Below are 17,863 nucleotides of genomic sequence, written 5' to 3'. Positions count from 1 at the left end.
TGTCTTTGCATGTTAAATGGTAGAAGCTTGATTGATCTGCTGGCATTTCATTATAGCCACAGAACTCAGAGACACACTGGCTACGTAGGTGTGAAATTCCTCCTGACAAGTGCTAGTTTACTTAACCCAGAATCAGAACTGAGATCTTAAAGTAAACACAGGTCAGGCCTGAAATGTGTTTTCTCAACTGGCTTGTGTATCTCCCAACAGGTTGTTTCCTGACCACAGGGGGTCACCAGAGAGACCAGAAAGACATGCTGGCTAGGGAAGGTGATTAAAAACTTCCTTCAGCCAGCTATAACAGTGTCTTAGTATGATTGATAAAGCTGATTGCCCAGCTTCAAAAGGAAGGAGAAGAGTAATTAGCCAGCCCCTGCGTATATGACCAAGAGACCCCATGTTACAGTTGAATTTACACAACTAACTCTGATCTGGAAAAGGTTAAAATTAACTTTCCAGGGGGAGGGGGGCTGAAGGGGCAGCCTGAGTTTTAAATAGGAGAAACAAAGGCTGCAAAGTGTCCATGATCAAAGAAGCGAGTCAGGAGAGCATTCTGGGTCTGTAATGTTCCGATATCTGAAGAGGCTTCACTTCGTGCCATCATCCCATGCTCCATGTGCTAGGATCGGTGGGTTTATCTCCCTATTTTTATTTTCTTGAAATTATCTTTTCTGCTGTGACTTTGACTTTTTATCATTATATTCTTGTAACTTTCTTTTTTCTGTAACATAAGCTTTGAAGTGTTTTACTTTAATTAAATAGTTAATTTTAGATCTGGTTTCTGTTGTGTATCCAACCCAACTCTTGTACGATTGTACTTTGGCTGGTGGCAGTGACTGTGTCGAAATTAACACACGCGCTCAGGTATCCAGTAAAGGTGTCACGTGGCAGGGATTCGCAGATTGGTGTATCTGGGGAATCGCCGTGCCTAGGACCGTGACAGTCACTGTCACGTGAGTACTCTAGACTAGGCTCTGATGTGGAGTGAGGCCTAGCAGGCCGAAAGAACACTGAAGCCGGAACTTCTGCAAACGAACAGAGGATGCTGGCTGTAGACCTAAACTTCAGATTGCTGAATTCAGATTCACACAGAAGATGAATCACCACAGGTGGAGTTCGTTAACGCTGCACTCAGGAAACTCATGGTACTGACAAGCTGTTTATCCCAGTGAGCAAAGAGACACAGGATCCAGGACAGATGGCAGGGGTAAGTCACCAAATATGAGAACTACAGTCAGGATCGTGACACCTGACTGGTTTTCCCAAACATAGGTTCTCACCACTACAATCCATTTTGAATGCAGCTGCGAGGCTAATCTTCCGTGCTAGACGTTCATCGTCTGCAGATCTGCTCTGTCAGTCCCTCCATTGGTTACGAGTATTCTTCCATATTCATTGGGCAATAAGTATATTTGAACTTATCTTTACTATTGTTAATTGATTGGGACGCAACTGAGCTCTGATACTTGGACAATTTTTTTTGTCATATTATTTGCATAAGGGTTAAGTGGCCCTTTTCTTTTACAGGTGGCTGCATAAGTGTTTTGCACCTTGGGCATCTGAAATTGTTTTGAAAATTACAGTCTAATGGCCGTGAGGGGAAGCAGTGGCCTACCTGCTCTGGCCTGGTGGGAAATTAAAATGAAAAAGAGAACATTACAGGCGTGACAGGTCTAGTTACCTTATTACTTATTGAACCACCCTCGTACTAACCCACAGAATGATTTGGCACATGACATTTGTCTGGCAATTTCCCAGTTAGTTACCAAGGGGTCTATATACTAAGCCTTGGAGAGAGATAAAGTGGACGGAGATAAAAAGTACCAGCCAATCAGCTCCTAACTGCCATGTTACAGGCTGTGTTTCAAAAATGACAGTTAGGAGCTGGTTGGTTTGTACTTTATCTCTGTCCGCTTTATCTCCCTCCAGGGCTTAGTAAATAGACCCCCAAGTACCAGTTACTGTACACTGCTTTTATACTAACATGCCGGCTCGCAACTGGGATTTGCGCATGAGTCTTTCCCGAGAGCGACTCATCGAGACCTCTTTCAGACAGGCGGCCCGACCCGTTGACGCATGCGGAGAAGGTGCTTGGAGATCAGATGATCTCCAAGAGCTGCCTCTTCTCTATGTAGTGAACGGATCCCGGCTGACCTGTTTACACTGCACCGTGAGTTGGGTTGAACCCGTGTCTCCAGAAGGATATAAATACATTAGAGAGTATACAAAAGAGGGCAACTAAAATGGTGCATGGCCTACATCACAAAAGTTACCCGGAAAGGCTAAAAGTTCTTAACATGTATAGTTTGGAGGAGAGAAGGGAAAGGGGGGACATGATAGAAACTTTCAAATATACCAAAGGTTTTAACAAAGTTCAGGAGGGAAACATTCTTCAAAGAAAGAGAAGTATTAGAACTCGAGGACATACACTGAAACTGGAGGGAGGCGGGTTCAGGGGAAATTTAAGGGATAGGCATATGAATATCCTTACAAAGAATTAACAAAGAATTAAGGTTCAAAAAGGGTTGAGATTACCTAAAGCAGGCATGTCCAAACTGCGGCCCTCCAGCTGTTGTGAAACTACATATCCCAGCATGCCCTGACACAGTTTTGCTGTCAGAGAATGCTAAAGCTGTGTCAGGGCATGCTAGGATGTGTAGTTTCTCAACAGCTGGAGGGCCGCAGTTTGGACATGCCTGACCTAAAGGATAAAAAAAGAAGCAGACTAGATGGGCCAAGTGGTTCTTATCTGCTGTCACGATCCGGGTATCTGGACGCCATTACCTGCCTTTCAGATGTCTCCTGAGGCTCGCTCAGCGTTCCAAGGCCGGATCTCATCTGTGTCCACATACTGCACATTCCTCCTGTCACGCTGAGATGCTGACACAGCGGCGCCATGTTTGAATCCTGCATGGCGTCTCCCGTTCTCCGCGGCCTCCGCCGCCGCTCCTGTGTTATAGGTGCAGGTTGTCAGTGTGGTGTTCCATGCCTGCCGCGGCCTCCGTTGTCATCCACGAGTCTCAGCATACATTTGTCAGTCTGGCGTCTCCTGTCCTCTGTGGCCGGCGCCGCCATTACAGTTATGTTTCCACATGGTTTCCCAAGCCAGTTTTCCCTCCAAGTTCTAACATGGGCGCAGCCATGTTGGATCTAATCACATGTCTCAGTTCCTCCAATCCACTGCCTCTGGAAATCTGCATAATTGCCCAGCCAATGCCTGCATGGCTGCAGGTATAAGTATCCTGTGCCTGGGCCAGGAAATTCGTCAGTGCTTTGTTTGTCATACCTTGTTCCAGTCTCTCTCCTGTGGTTGTTTCCAGGTTCCAGCTCCTGTCTCCAGCATCCACCAAAGAGACCCGCACCTGCCTACCATCCTGCGGTGCAGCCTGACTCTGCAGTCCTCCGTGGCTGATCCAGTTTCCAGCTATTTCATCTGCTTCCAGCAGTATCCACTACCACCGGTAATCATCCTTCAATTCCTCTGTTTCCACGCTCCCTAGCATCTTACTATATTCACTCCGTGTTTCATCCCCTGGCTGGTTCCACCCAGCATTCATTCAGTGACTTTATCATCTGGCTGATTCCATTCCGCATCCACTCCGTGTCTTACCACCTGGCTGGTTCCATCCAGCAATTACAACAGCTGATTCAAGTTACCAACTTCATCTGTTCCATCTACTGGCATGTTCCTTGGATATCTTCACTACTACAGCCAGGCCTGGTAAGGTTATTCCATCTAAGGACTTTAACAGCTGTTCTTACCTACCAGTGTCCTGTGTAACCATTTCATGGTCAGAGTGCTCCAGGAATCATATTATTTATCATTGCCATTATTTACCTTGAATGCTGTTTGTTTACACGGAGTCTGTTAATAAACTTTTATTTTGACTTTTACCTGGTTGTCATGGTCACACCTTCGGGTTTCCTTTTAACACTTACATGTCCAGGGGTCTGATTAAACCTCCCCGGTTTAAGTTCCTCTCAGCCCCTACAACTGAGGCTTTCTCCTGTCAGCCAAAACCCTCAGTTCTGACAGTAAGCACTGAACCATATGAATCCAGCCGGAGACCAGGATCAAGCGGCTAGGCCGATGCAAGAACTGGCAGCCAGACTCGAACATCAGGAGGCTGCACAAGGCAACATCATCCGCTGTCTCCAGGATCTCTCTACGCGGCTGGATGGGATTCAAACGACCCTCCGTGGACCTGGCACGTCCGGTGCATCCACTACAGTGACACCAGCTGTAACCCCACCCACCTTACCCATTTCCATTCCACGTCTTCATCTCCCAACGCCAGCAAAGTCTGACGGATCTCCAAGGTTCTGCAGGGGATTTCTTAACCAATGCGAAATCCACTTTGAGCTTCAGCCTGGCAATTTCCCCAGCGACCGTACTAAAATTGCCTATATCATTTCCCTTCTCAGCGGCTCAGCCCTTGACTGGGCATCACCTTTATGGGAGAAGTCTGATTTCCTGCTGTCCTACTATACGGACTTTGTGGCAACATTCAGGCGCATCTTCGACGAGCCAGGCCGGGTAACCTCTGCTTCATCTGAGATTCTCCGTTTACGCCAGGGAACACGTACTGTGGGACAGTATCTCATACAGTTCAAAATTCTGGCATCCGAACTGGCATGGAACGACGATGCCCTGTATGCTGCATTCTGGCATGGCTTATCAGAACGCATCAAGGATGAGTTAGCTACCAGAGACTTGCCCTCTAAGTTGGATGAGCTAATTTCTCTTTGCACAAAGGTTGATCTACGTTTCAGAGAGCAACCGAGCGAGGAAGATCGTCTGCTCCAAAATCTTCTGCTCCTCCTCTTCGTCAACCGTCTCCATCCAAGGATGAGCCCATGCACATTGGCCGTTCCCGTCTATCTCCCGCTGAGCGCCGAAGACGTCTGAGTCTCTCTGTCTCTATTGTGCAGCTCCGTCTCACATTATCAATGCCTGTCCCAAACATCCGGGAAACTCCAAATCCTAGCTCGCCAAGGAGAGGGCCGCTAGGAGTAATGATCTCCTCTCCATCTCCTCATGATTGTAATCTCCCAGTCTCGCTCCAAATTGCTCAACGTTACAGGAACGTCATTGCCCTCCTTGATTCCAGAGCAGCTGGGAATTTCATAACCGAAGCTTATGTTAAACGGTGGTCCCTACCCACCGAGAGACTTCCTTCGTCCATCTCCTTAACTGCAGTAGATGGCAGCAAGATTTTCGACGCAGTTATTTCTCTAAGGACTCTACCAGTTCGTCTGAGAGTGGGAGTTCTTCATGCAGAATTTATTTCCTTCCTAGTGATTCCAAGAGCCACACATCCAGTGGTTTTGGGCCTTCCATGGCTCCGTCTCCACAATCCGTCGATTGACTGGACGACTACGCAAATACTAGCATGGGGTCCCTCCTGTGCTAAGACTTGTTTGTCCAAAGTGCTTCCTGTTTGTTCTTCTTTCCCCAGGTCGTCTGATGTTCCACCTCCTCCATATCAAGACTACACGGACGTGTTCAGTAAGGCTTCTGCTGATATCCTTCCTCCTCATAGAGAATGGGACTGCCCAATTGATCTCATTCCAGAGAAGGTTCCATCTCGAGGCCGAACTTACCCGTTGTCTCTGCCTGAGACGCACTCCATGGAGGAGTACATCAAAGAGAACCTGGCGAAAGGTTTTATCCGACCTTCTTCTTCTCCAGCTGGCGCAGGCTTCTTCTTCGTTAAGAAGAAGGACGGTGGTCTGCGACCGTGCATCGATTACAGAGGTCTGAACGATATTACCGTTAAGAACCGGTATCCGTTACCTTTGATTACAGAGCTCTTCGATAGAGTCAGCGGAGCAACCATCTTTACAAAGTTGGATTTGAGGGGTGCCTACAATCTCATCCGGATCCGTGAGGGTGACGAGTGGAAGACCGCTTTTAACACCCGTGATGGACATTATGAGTACCTCGTCATTCCCTTCGGATTGAGCAATGCTCCAGCTGTCTTCCAGCATTTCGTGAATGAGATCTTCAGAGACATCTTATACTGCCATGTCGTGGTTTATCTAGATGATATCCTCATCTTTGCCAATAATCTGGAGGAACATCATTTCTGGGTAAAGGAGGTTCTGTCCCGTCTCCGTGTCAATCATCTCTATTGCAAATTGGAGAAATGTGTCTTTGAAGTTAAATCCATTCCGTTTCTAGGTTACATTGTGTCCGGTTCCGGACTAGAGATGGATCCTGAGAAACTACAAGCAATCCAGAATTGGCCGATGCCCTTAACCCTCAAAGGGGTCCAGAGGTTCTTAGGATTCGACAATTATTACAGAAAGTTCATACGAGACTTTTCCACCATTGTGGCGCTGTCAGAGACGGTTTTGTTTGTGTCCCCGGAGGGGGCGCTAGTGGGTCAGTGGAGGTAGGTGGAATGAAGTGAGGAGGCTGTACTGGGTTTCTGCGCATGTGCACAATGTAGATTTATTAATAACAGAAAAGTCCAGATAATAATGCAGCAGAAAGTAAACAAACGAATGCAATGGAAATGACAATGGTATAGTATGGTTTGAAACTGAAAGTCTATGGCAGAGTTTGTAGCATGGAAATGAAACCGGAATGGTTAAAACGTGGAGCCAGCAGAGATAGGAATAGTAGTAGCAAACCTGGTAGCAATGCAGGAGACGTGGTGTTAATGTCCACTGTGCTGGTGGAAAGCACAATCAGCTTGCAGGCTGAATCACAGGTGAGTTGTTAGAATGCACCTGGATAGGGAGTCTCTACTGCTGATGGCTGGAGCACACTGCAGGTGTGGAAGGTGTGAAGCCAGAAAGGTATTGCTGTGGTGCTGGTGCTTGTAGTTCCACGGAGTAGCAGATACAGGAGAATATCCAGGAACACGGAGACACAGGGGAGTATCCAGGAACACGGAGGATCAGGTGAATATCCAGGAACACGGAGGAACAGGATAACAGGTCCAAACACACGAGTCGCAGGAGTGACACAAAGTTCAGGACAACCTCTGACTCACCCAGCAGCTCCTGATATACCCCCTGACCGGCAGGCATTGGCTGGAGTGAGACAAGGGGGTGCGGCCAAGCTCCGGATTGGCCGCCGCACTTACACTGGGGAATACTGTCATGGCGGCGCCCATGCCGCGGCCCGGCAGGGACGCGGCGCACTCACACGCCCGTTGACTCCAGAGGCGCCTCCAGGCCCGCGGCGACATCCATGAGCAGGGCGACAGGTGACAGCAACATGCAGTGACCCCAGACGGAGTCCGCTCCGGCGGACCGACATAACAGTGGTGAGTCGATTCCTGACAGGCGCCTATCACTGCATTAACCAAGAAGGGTGCTAACCCGTCCAAGTGGTTTGAAGAAGCTACGCAAGCTTTTCATCTTCTAAAACAACGTTTCATCTCTGCACCAGTTCTGAAACAGCCCGACACCGACTCTCCTTTCATCTTAGAGGTGGATGCCTCCTCCGTTGGAGTTGGAGCGGTGTTATCCCAGAGGGCTAAAGATGGCCATCTACATCCCTGCAGTTTCTTCTCCCGGAAGTTCTCCCCAGCTGAGAGCAACTATGCCATTGGCGACCAGGAGTTGCTAGCCATCAAGCTCGCTCTTGAGGAGTGGAGATATCTGTTGGAGGGAGTTTCTCATTCAATCACGATACTTACCGACCACAAGAATCTTTTATACCTAAAAGGCGCACAATGTCTTAACCCCCGTCAGGCCAGATGGGCACTTTTCTTTTCCAGGTTCGACTTTAAACTCCAGTTCTGTCCGGGCTCTCAGAATCGCAAGGCCGATGCCCTTTCCCGCTCTTGGAAGCAAGAAAACGAGTCAGAGTCTTCAGACAAGCATCCTATTATTAATCCGTTGGCATTCTCCACGGTAGGGATGGACTCTACGCCCCCACCAGGGAAAAGTTTTGTGAAGCCGGTGTTGAGGAAGAAGCTCATGCATTGGGCCCATGCTTCCCGTTTTGCCGGACATACAGGCATTCAGAAAACCCTCGAGTTTATCTCTAGGTCCTACTGGTGGCCAACTCTGAAGAAGGACGTCAAGGAGTTTATTGCCTCTTGCCCAAAGTGTGCCCAACACAAAGTCCCCCGCCAGTCGCCTGCGGGGCAACTGGTTCCATTATCTGTTCCCAGTCGACCGTGGACCCATTTGTCGATGGACTTTGTTACAGATCTGCCTATATGCAACAAGTTTAATACCATCTGGGTGGTAGTTGACCGGTTCACCAAGATGGCACATTTCATACCCCTTACCGGTCTTCCGTCAGCTTCCAAGTTGGCTCAAGCCTTTATCCAAGAGATCTTTCGACTTCACGGTTTCCCTGAAGAAATCATCTCCGATCGTGGAGTACAATTTGTAGCCAAATTTTGGCGAAGTTTGTGTCAAGCCCTCCAAGTCAAGTTAAAGTTTTCCACAGTTTACCATCCTCAGATCAATGGTCAAACCGAGAGGGTGAATCAGGACTTGGAGGCCTTCCTCCGCATTTACGTGTCTTCCTCCCAAGATGACTGGGTTCAACTCCTTCCCTGGGCCGAGTTTAGCCACAACAATCAATACCATTCCTCATCCTCCTCAACACCATTCTTCATCAACTATGGATTTCACCCTAAGGTTCCAGAATTCCAACCGCTTCCAGCAACTTCTGTTCCAGCAGTGGATGTCACCTTGCGTCAGTTTTCAAACAACTGGAAGAATGTCCGCGCAGCCCTGCTTAAAGCCTCATTTAGGTATAAGAAGTTTGCCGATAGGAAGCGTAGAGCGGTTCCGGCTCTCAAGGTGGGTGATCGAGTATGGTTGTCCACGAAGAATTTGAGGTTGAGAGTTCCCAGCATGAAATTTGCTCCTCGTTACATCGGTCCTTTTAAAATTGAACAAGTCATCAATCCTGTTGCTTACAGACTCCAGTTACCTCCCTTCTTAAAAATACCCAGGACATTCCATGTTTCCTTGTTGAAACCGCTGATCCTGAATCGGTTTCATTCTGCACTTCCTCCAGCTCCTAAAGTTCAGACTCAACGGGGAGTCGAGTATGAGGTGGCCAAGATTCTGGACTCACGTTTCCGTTACAGTCAGTTGCAGTATCTTATTGACTGGAATGGCTATGGTCCTGAAGAACGCTCTTGGACCAATGCGTCTGATGTCCATGCTCCTGCCTTGGTCCGGAATTTCCACTCGAAGTTTCCTCTAAAGCCTAAGAAGCGTCCTGGGGCCACTCCTAAAGGGGGGGGGGTGGGTGCTGTCACGATCCGGGTATCTGGACGCCATTACCTGCCTTTCAGATGTCTCCTGAGGCTCGCTCAGCGTTCCAAGGCCGGATCTCATATGTGTCCACATACTGCACATTCGTCCTGTCACGCTGAGATGCTGTCACAGCGGCGCCATGTTTGAATCCTGCATGGCGTCTCCCGTTCTCCGCGGCCTCCGCCGCCGCTCCTGTGTTATAGGTGCAGGTTGTCAGTGTGGTGTTCCATGCCTGCCGCGGCCTCCGTTGTCATCCACGAGTCTCAGCATACATTTGTCAGTCTGGCGTCTCCTGTCCTCTGTGGCCGGCGCCGCCATTACAGTTATGTTTCCACATGGTTTCCCAAGCCAGTTTTCCCTCCAAGTTCTAACATGGGCGCAGCCATGTTGGATCTAATCACATGTCTCAGTTCCTCCAATCCACTGCCTCTGGAAATCTGCATAATTGCCCAGCCAATGCCTGCATGGCTGCAGGTATAAGTATCCTGTGCCTGGGCCAGGAAATTCGTCAGTGCTTTGTTTGTCATACCTTGTTCCAGTCTCTCTCCTGTGGTTGTTTCCAGGTTCCAGCTCCTGTCTCCAGCATCCACCAAAGAGACCCGCACCTGCCTACCATCCTGCGGTGCAGCCTGACTCTGCAGTCCTCCGTGGCTGATCCAGTTTCCAGCTATTTCATCTGCTTCCAGCAGTATCCACTACCACCGGTAATCATCCTTCAATTCCTCTGTTTCCACGCTCCCTAGCATCTTACTATATTCACTCCGTGTTTCATCCCCTGGCTGGTTCCACCCAGCATTCATTCAGTGACTTTATCATCTGGCTGATTCCATTCCGCATCCACTCCGTGTCTTACCACCTGGCTGGTTCCATCCAGCAATTACAACAGCTGATTCAAGTTACCAACTTCATCTGTTCCATCTACTGGCATATTCCTTGGATATCTTCACTACTACAGCCAGGCCTGGTAAGGTTATTCCATCTAAGGACTTTAACAGCTGTTCTTACCTACCAGTGTCCTGTGTAACCATTTCATGGTCAGAGTGCTCCAGGAATCATATTATTTATCATTGCCATTATTTACCTTGAATGCTGTTTGTTTACACGGAGTCTGTTAATAAACTTTTATTTTGACTTTTACCTGGTTGTCATGGTCACACCTTCGGGTTTCCTTTTAACACTTACATGTCCAGGGGTCTGATTAAACCTCCCCGGTTTAAGTTCCTCTCAGCCCCTACAACTGAGGCTTTCTCCTGTCAGCCAAAACCCTCAGTTGTGACATCTGCCGTCAAATTCTATGCTTAACCCTGCTCACTACCTGGGTTGAAATGACCCGGGTAATTTCAACAGGGTGCTTTTACACTGTACATTATCCCAAGTTGCTGCTCCTACACAAGCAAAAACCCGGGCTATTTATGGTTGGGTAAAAGGAGTATAAGTGATCAGGATTCCTACCTCAGAGTCCTGTCTAGCAGTGCAGGGGTTTACAATCTCCTCTTTAGAAAATACATGTCAGCCTGGTGTAAAGTTGAAATCTTCACCTTATACTGATTTAAACTTGAAATTAAATTTTTTTTTAATATCCATTCTTCTTAGAGGGACAGTTGTCTGAGGCTTTTTCAGAATCAAAGTGTTTAGGATCTGTTCCCTCTAGTGAAATCAGATTAGTGTTATGGGGCATACACATGGGGCGATATTTGCCTATTTTCTAAGCGATCTATCTGCACTTCAGGGGAGTTAGGTTTAGGCTGCAGGGAGGGGGGGAGGGGGGGGGGAGTTAGGGTTAGGCACTCCCCAGTGAAGTTTAAGGTTAGGCTGTGGCTGTCTAATCATCGAGATCCCGCGGTCGGTATTCTGACCGCCAGCAAATCAATCCCATCTGGCCTGTTTCTCTAAGATCATTGAGCTCAGGTGACTTAATTAGCACCTCAGACATTTGATTTAGCCTAGGGATGGCCATCAACCATCAATGATTCAAAATAATCGATGGTCTATGACTGATGAATACTTTTACCATCGATGGGGGGACAACCAGATGGTTTCCCACCATCGATGGTTCAGTGCTACCAATTTATTTTTTTCCATAAAGGTGTCAAGGCACGGAGCAAAGCCCAGCCCCCTGACACCCACAAAGCCACGGCCCTGATTGGCCTGCAGTTAATTTTACAGTAATGTACGGGTGACCATCGATGGGTAAAACCATTGATGGTTCCCTTACAGATGGTTTTACACCATCGATGTTATCAATCAATGGTACAATCGATGGTGACCATCGATGGAAAACCCACCAATGGCCATCCCTAATTTAGCCATCTGTGTTGAGCCAAGGATATACCGTATTTGCCGGCGTATAAGACGACTTTTCCCCCCTGAAAAACATGCCTCCAAGCGGGGGGTCGTCTTATACGCCGGGGGTCGTCTTAAACGCCTGGCATACATATAGCCAGGGGCGTCACTGCCCCTGGTGTCACCCGGTGCGGGAAGTCACGAAACAGGGGCGTGGCCTAGCATAAGGGGGCGTGGCCTCGCGGGCGGACCCCCGTTTTCAGCAATCCAGGGGGTTAAGAAGAAGTTGGCTGCCCCCCCCGTGAAGTGCCTCTATCTCACCTGTGTCCGGTGAGTGTACGGCGCTGCCGGTGGGTGAAGCTGTGCTGTGGCAAGTCTCTCTCGAATGCAGTGCCGGCTCCTACACAGGGACAGGAGCCAGGTGCTGCACGTATTGTTACAGTGCAGCAACCGGCTCATGTCACTGAGCAGGAGCCGACATTTTGGTGTCACCCCTCGGCGGGTGACACCCGCCCCCACGTTGTGACGCCACTGCATATAGCTGCCCCAAGGGTTACACTTTTATACATTTCATACACTCTCCTCGGCCCCCCCCTCCTTCTTATGCATACCTTGATACTCCAAATCTCTTATAAGAGACATGTCAGTGCTGCCGCTGTCCTCCCTGCCTAACCGCCTGTCACATTCAGCAGTCACATTCAGTGTGTGGAAGGTGTGCGGAAGAGGGGGTAGTCTTATATGGCGAGTACATAACAAACTCTATATTTTGAGTGGAAATGTTGGGGGGTCGTCTTATACGCCCAGTCGTCTTATACGCCGGCAAATACGGTACCTAAAAACTGGGCCGTTGGGGTGCCTTGAGGACTACGTTTGAGAAACTCTGCTCTAAATTGTTTTAGGACTCCAGTTCAAACAATTTTGATGCAACTACCAAATAATAAGATTTTACTTACCGATAAATCTATTTCTCGTAGTCCGTAGTGGATGCTGGGGACTCCGTAAGGACCATGGGGATATAGCGGCTCCGCAGGAGACAGGGCACAATAATAAAAGCTTTAGGATCAGGTGGTGTGCACTGGCTCCTCCCCCTATGACCCTCCTCCAAGCCTCAGTTAGGATACTGTGCCCGGACGAGCGTGCATAATAAGGAAGGATATTGAATCCCGGGTAAGACTCATACCAGCCACACCAATTACACCGTACAACCTGTGATCTGAACCCAGTTAACAGTATGATAACAACGAAGGAGCCTCTGACAAGATGGCTCACAACAAGAATAACCCGATTTTTGTAACAATAACTATGTACAAGTATTGCAGACAATCCGCACTTGGGATGGGCGCCCAGCATCCACTACGGACTACGAGAAATACATTTATCGGTAAGTAAAATCTTATTTTCTCTGACGTCCTAGTGGATGCTGGGGACTCCGTAAGGACCATGGGGATTATACCAAAGCTCCCAAACGGGCGGGAGAGTGCGGATGACCCTGCAGCACCGAATGAGAGACTCCATGTCCTCCTCAGCCAGGGTATCAAATTTGTAGAATTTAGCAAACGTGTTTTCCCCTGACCAAGTAACTGCTCGGCAAAGTTGTAAAGCCGAGACCCCTCGGGCAGTCGCCCAAGATGAGCCCCCTTCCTTTTGGAATGGGCTTTTACAGATTTTGGCTGTGGCAGGCCTGCCACAGAATGTGTAAACTGAATTGTATTACAAATCCAGCGAGCAATCGTCTGCTTAGAAGCAGGAGCCCCATCTTGTTGGGTGCATACAGGCTAAACAGCGAGTCAGATTTTCTGACTCCAGCCGTCCTGGAAACATATTTTTCAGGGCCCTGACAACGTCAAGTAACTTGGAGTCCTCCAAGTCCCTAGTACCCGCAGGTACCACAATAGGTTGGTTCATGTGAAAAACAGAAAACACCTTAAGGAGAAATTGAGGACGAGTCCTCAATTCTGCCCTGTCAGAATGAAAAATTAAGTAAGGGCTTTATATATGATAAAGCCGCCAATTCTGACACACGCCTGGCTGAAGCCAGGGCTAATAGCATCGTCACCTTCCATGTGAGATATTTTAAGTCCACAGTGGTGAGTGGTTCAAACCAATGTGACTTTAGGAAACTCAAAACAACATTGAGATCCCAAGGTGCCACTGGGGCACAAAATGAGGCTGTATATGCAGTACCCCTTTTACAAACATCTGAACGTCAGGCACTAAAGCCAGTTCTTTCTGGAAGAAATTCGACAGGGCCGAAATTTGAACCTTAATGGACCCTAATTTTAGGCCCATAGACAGTCCTGTTTTCAGGAAATGTAGGAAACGACCCAGTTGGAATTCCTCTGTAGGGGCCTTCTTGGCCTCACACCACGCAACATATCTTCACCAAATGCGGTGAAAATGTTTTGCGGTTACATCCTTCCTGTCTTTGACCAGGGTAGGGATGACTTCATCTGGAATGCCCTTTCAGGATCCGGCGTTCAACCGCCATGCCGTCAAACGCGGCCGCGGTAAGTCTTGGAACAGACAAGGCCCCTGCTGGAGCAGGTCCTTTCTTAAAGGTAGAGGCCACGGGTCTTCCGTGAACATCTCTTGAAGTTTCGGGTACCAAGTCCTTCTTGGCCAATCCGGAACCACGAGTATCGTTCTTACTCATCTCCCTCTTATGATTCTCAGTACTTTTGGTATGAGAGGCATAGGAGGGAACACATACTCTGACTGGTACACCCACAGTGTTACCAGAGCGTCCACCGCTATTGCCTGAGGGTCCCTTGACCTGGCGCAATATCTGTCTAGTTTTTTGTTCAGGCGGGACGCCATCATGTCCACCTTTGGTTTTTCCCAATGGTTTACAATCATGTGGAAGACTTCCCGATGAAGTCCCCACTCTCCCGGGTAGAGGTCATGCCTGCTGAGGAAGTCTGCTTCCCAGTTTTCCACTCCCGGAATGAACACTGCTGAGAGTGTTATCACATGATTTTTCGCCCAGCGAAGAATCCTTGTAGTTTCTGCCATTTCCCTCCTGCTTCTTGTGCCGCCCTGTTTACGTGGGCGACTGCCGTGATGTTGTCCCACTGGATCAATACCGGCTGACCTTGAAGCAGAGGTCTTGCTAAGCTTAGAGCATTGTAAATTGCCCTTAGCTCCAGTATATTTATGTGGAGAGAAGTCTCCAGACTTGATCACAGTCTCTGGAAATTTTTTCCTTGTGTGACTGCTCCCCAGCCACTCAGGCTGGCATCCGTGGTCACCAGGACCCAGCCCTGAATGCCGAATCTGCGGCCCTTTCATAGATGAGCACTCTGCAGCCACCGCAGAAGAAACACCCTTGTCCTTGGAGACAGGGTTATCCGCTGATGCATCTGAAGATGCGATCCGGACCATTTTTCCAGCAGATCCCACGGAAAGGTTCTTGCGTGAAATCTACCGAATGGGATCGCTTTGTAAGAAACCACCATTTTTCACAGGATCCTTGTGCAATGATGCACTGATACTTTTTCTGGTTTTAGGAGGTTCCTGACTAGCTCGGATAACTCCCTGGCTTTCTTCTCCGGGAGAAAACATCCTTTTCTGGACTGTGTCCAGAATCATCCCTAGGAACAGTAGACGTGTCGTCGGAAAAAACTGCGATTTTGGAATATTTAGAATCCACTCGTGCTGTCGTAGAACTACTTAAGATAGTGCTACTCCGACCTCCAACTGTTCTCTGGACCTTGCCTTTATCAGGAAAGCGTCCATATTTCTTTTAAGAAGAATCATCATTTCGGCCATTACCTTGGTAAAGACCCGGGGTGCCGTGGACAATCCAAACGGCAGCGTCTGAACTGATAGTGACAGTTCTGTACCACGAACCTGAGGTACCCTTGGTGAGAAGGCAAATTTGGACATGTAGGTAAGCGTCCCTGATATCCAGTGACACCATATCGTCCCCTTCTTCCTGGTTCGCTATCACTACTCTGAGTGACTCCATCTTGATTTGAACGCTTGTATGTAAGTGTTCAAATATTTCAGATCTCACCGAGCCGTCTGGCTTCAGTACCACAATATAGTGTGGAATAATACCCCTTCCCTTGTTGTAGAAGGGGTACTTTGATTATCACCTGCTGGGAATACAGCCTGTGAATTGTTCCCAATACTGCCTCCCTGTCGGAGGGAGACGTTGGTAAAGCAGACTTCAGGAACTTGTGAGGGGGAGACGTCTCGAATTTCCAATGTACACCTGGGATACTACGTGTAGGATCCAGGAGTCCACTTGTGAGTGAGCCCCCTGCGTGCTGAAACTCTTGAGATGACCCCCTACCGCACCTGAGTCCGCTTGTACTGCCCCAGCGTCATGCTGCGGACTTGGCAGAAGCTGTGGAGGGCTTCTGTTACTGGGAATGGGCTGCCTGCTGCAGTCTTCTTCCCTTTCCTCTACCCCTGGGCAGATATGACTGGCCCTTTTGCCCGCCTGCCCTTATGGGGACGAAAGGACTGAGACTGAAAAGACTGTGTCCTTTTCTGCTGAGATGTGACTTGGGGTAACAAAAGGTGGATTTTTCAGCTGTTGCCATGGCCACCAGATCCGATGGACCGCCCCTTTATACGGCAATACTTCCATGTGCCGTCTGGAATCTGCATCACCTGACCACTGTCGTGTCTTCGTCTGGCAGATATGGACATCACATTTACTCTTGATGCCAGAATGCAAATATCCCTCTGCGCATCTCGCATATATAGAAATGCATCTATAGTCAATAAAATCTTGTCCCTGTCAAGGGTATCAATATTTTCAGTCAGGAAATCCGACCAAGCCCCCTCAGCGCTGCACATCCAGGCTGAGGCGATTGCTGGTCGTAGTATAACACCAGTATGTGTGTATATACTTTTAGGATATTTTTCAGCTTCCTATCAGCTGGCTCCTTGAGGGCTGCCGTATCTGGAGACGGTAACGCCCCTTGTTTTTATAAGCGTGTGAGCGCCTTATCCACCCTAAGGTGTGTTTCCCAACTCGCCCTAACTTCTGGCGAGAAAGGGTATACCGCCAATAATTTTCTATCGGAGGACACCCACGTATCATCACACACTTCATTTAATTTATCTGATTCAGGAAAAACTACAAGTAGTTTATTCACACCCTACATAATACCCTTATTTGTGGTACTTGTAGTATCAGAAATATGTAACACCTCCTTCATTGCCCTTAACATGAAACGTGTGGCCCTAAAGGAAAATACGTTTGTTTATTCACCGTCGACACTGGAGTCAGTGTCCGTGTCTGTGTCAACCGACTGAGGTAAATGGGCGTTTTTACAAGCCCCTGACGGTGTCTGAGACGCCTGGACAGGTACTAATTTGTTTGCCGGCCGTCTCATGTCGTCAACCGACCTTGCAGCGTGTTGACATTATCACGTAATTCCTAAATAAGCCATCCATTCCAGTGTCGACTCCCTAGAGAGTGACATCACCAATACAGGCAATTTGCTCCGCCTCTTCACCAACATCGTCCTCCTACATGTCGACACACACATACTGACACACAGCACACACACAGGGAATGCTCTGATAGAGGACAGGACCCCACTAGCCCTTTGGGGAGACAGAGGGAGAGTTTGCCAGCACACACCAAAAACGCTATAATTATACAGGGACAACCCCTTATACAAGTGTTTTCCCTTATAGCATTTTTATATATGTAATCATATCGCCAAATAAGTGCCCCCCCTCTCTGTTTTAACCCTGTTTCTGTAGTGCAGTGCAGGGGAGAGCCTGGGAGCCTTCCTCACAGCAGAGCTGAGCAGGAAAATGGCGCCGTGTGCTGAGGAGAATAGGCCCCGCCCCCTTTTCGGCGGGCTCTTCTCCCGGAGTTTGTGAGATCTGGCAGGGGTTAAATACATCCATATAGCCTCAAGGGCTATATGTGATGTATTTTAGCCATAAAAAGGTATTATACATTGCTGCCCAGGGCGCCCCCCCCAGCGCCCTGCACCCTCAGTGACAGTTGGTGACTGTTGGTGAAGTGTGCTGACAACAATGGCGCACAGCTGCAGTGCTGTGCGCTACCTTATGAAGACTGAAAGTCTTCTGCCGCCTGTTTCTGGACCTCTGGACCTCTTCAACTTCGGCATCTGCAAGGGGGGTCGGCGGCACGGCTCCGGGACGAACCCCAGGGTGAGACCTGTGTTCCGACTCCCTCTGGAGCTAATGGTGTCCAGTAGCCTAAGAAGCAAATCCATCCTGCACGCAGGTGAGTTTACTTCTCTCCCCTAAGTCCCTCGTAGCAGTGAGCCTGTTGCCAGCAGGTCTCACTGAAAGAAAAAAACCTAACTTAAACTTTTATTCTAAGCAGCTCAGGAGAGCC

Source organism: Pseudophryne corroboree, chromosome 5 (assembly GCF_028390025.1).
Source record: "Pseudophryne corroboree isolate aPseCor3 chromosome 5, aPseCor3.hap2, whole genome shotgun sequence".
NCBI lineage: Eukaryota > Metazoa > Chordata > Amphibia > Anura > Myobatrachidae > Pseudophryne > Pseudophryne corroboree.
Note: the sequence above shows the minus strand (reverse complement) of the source record.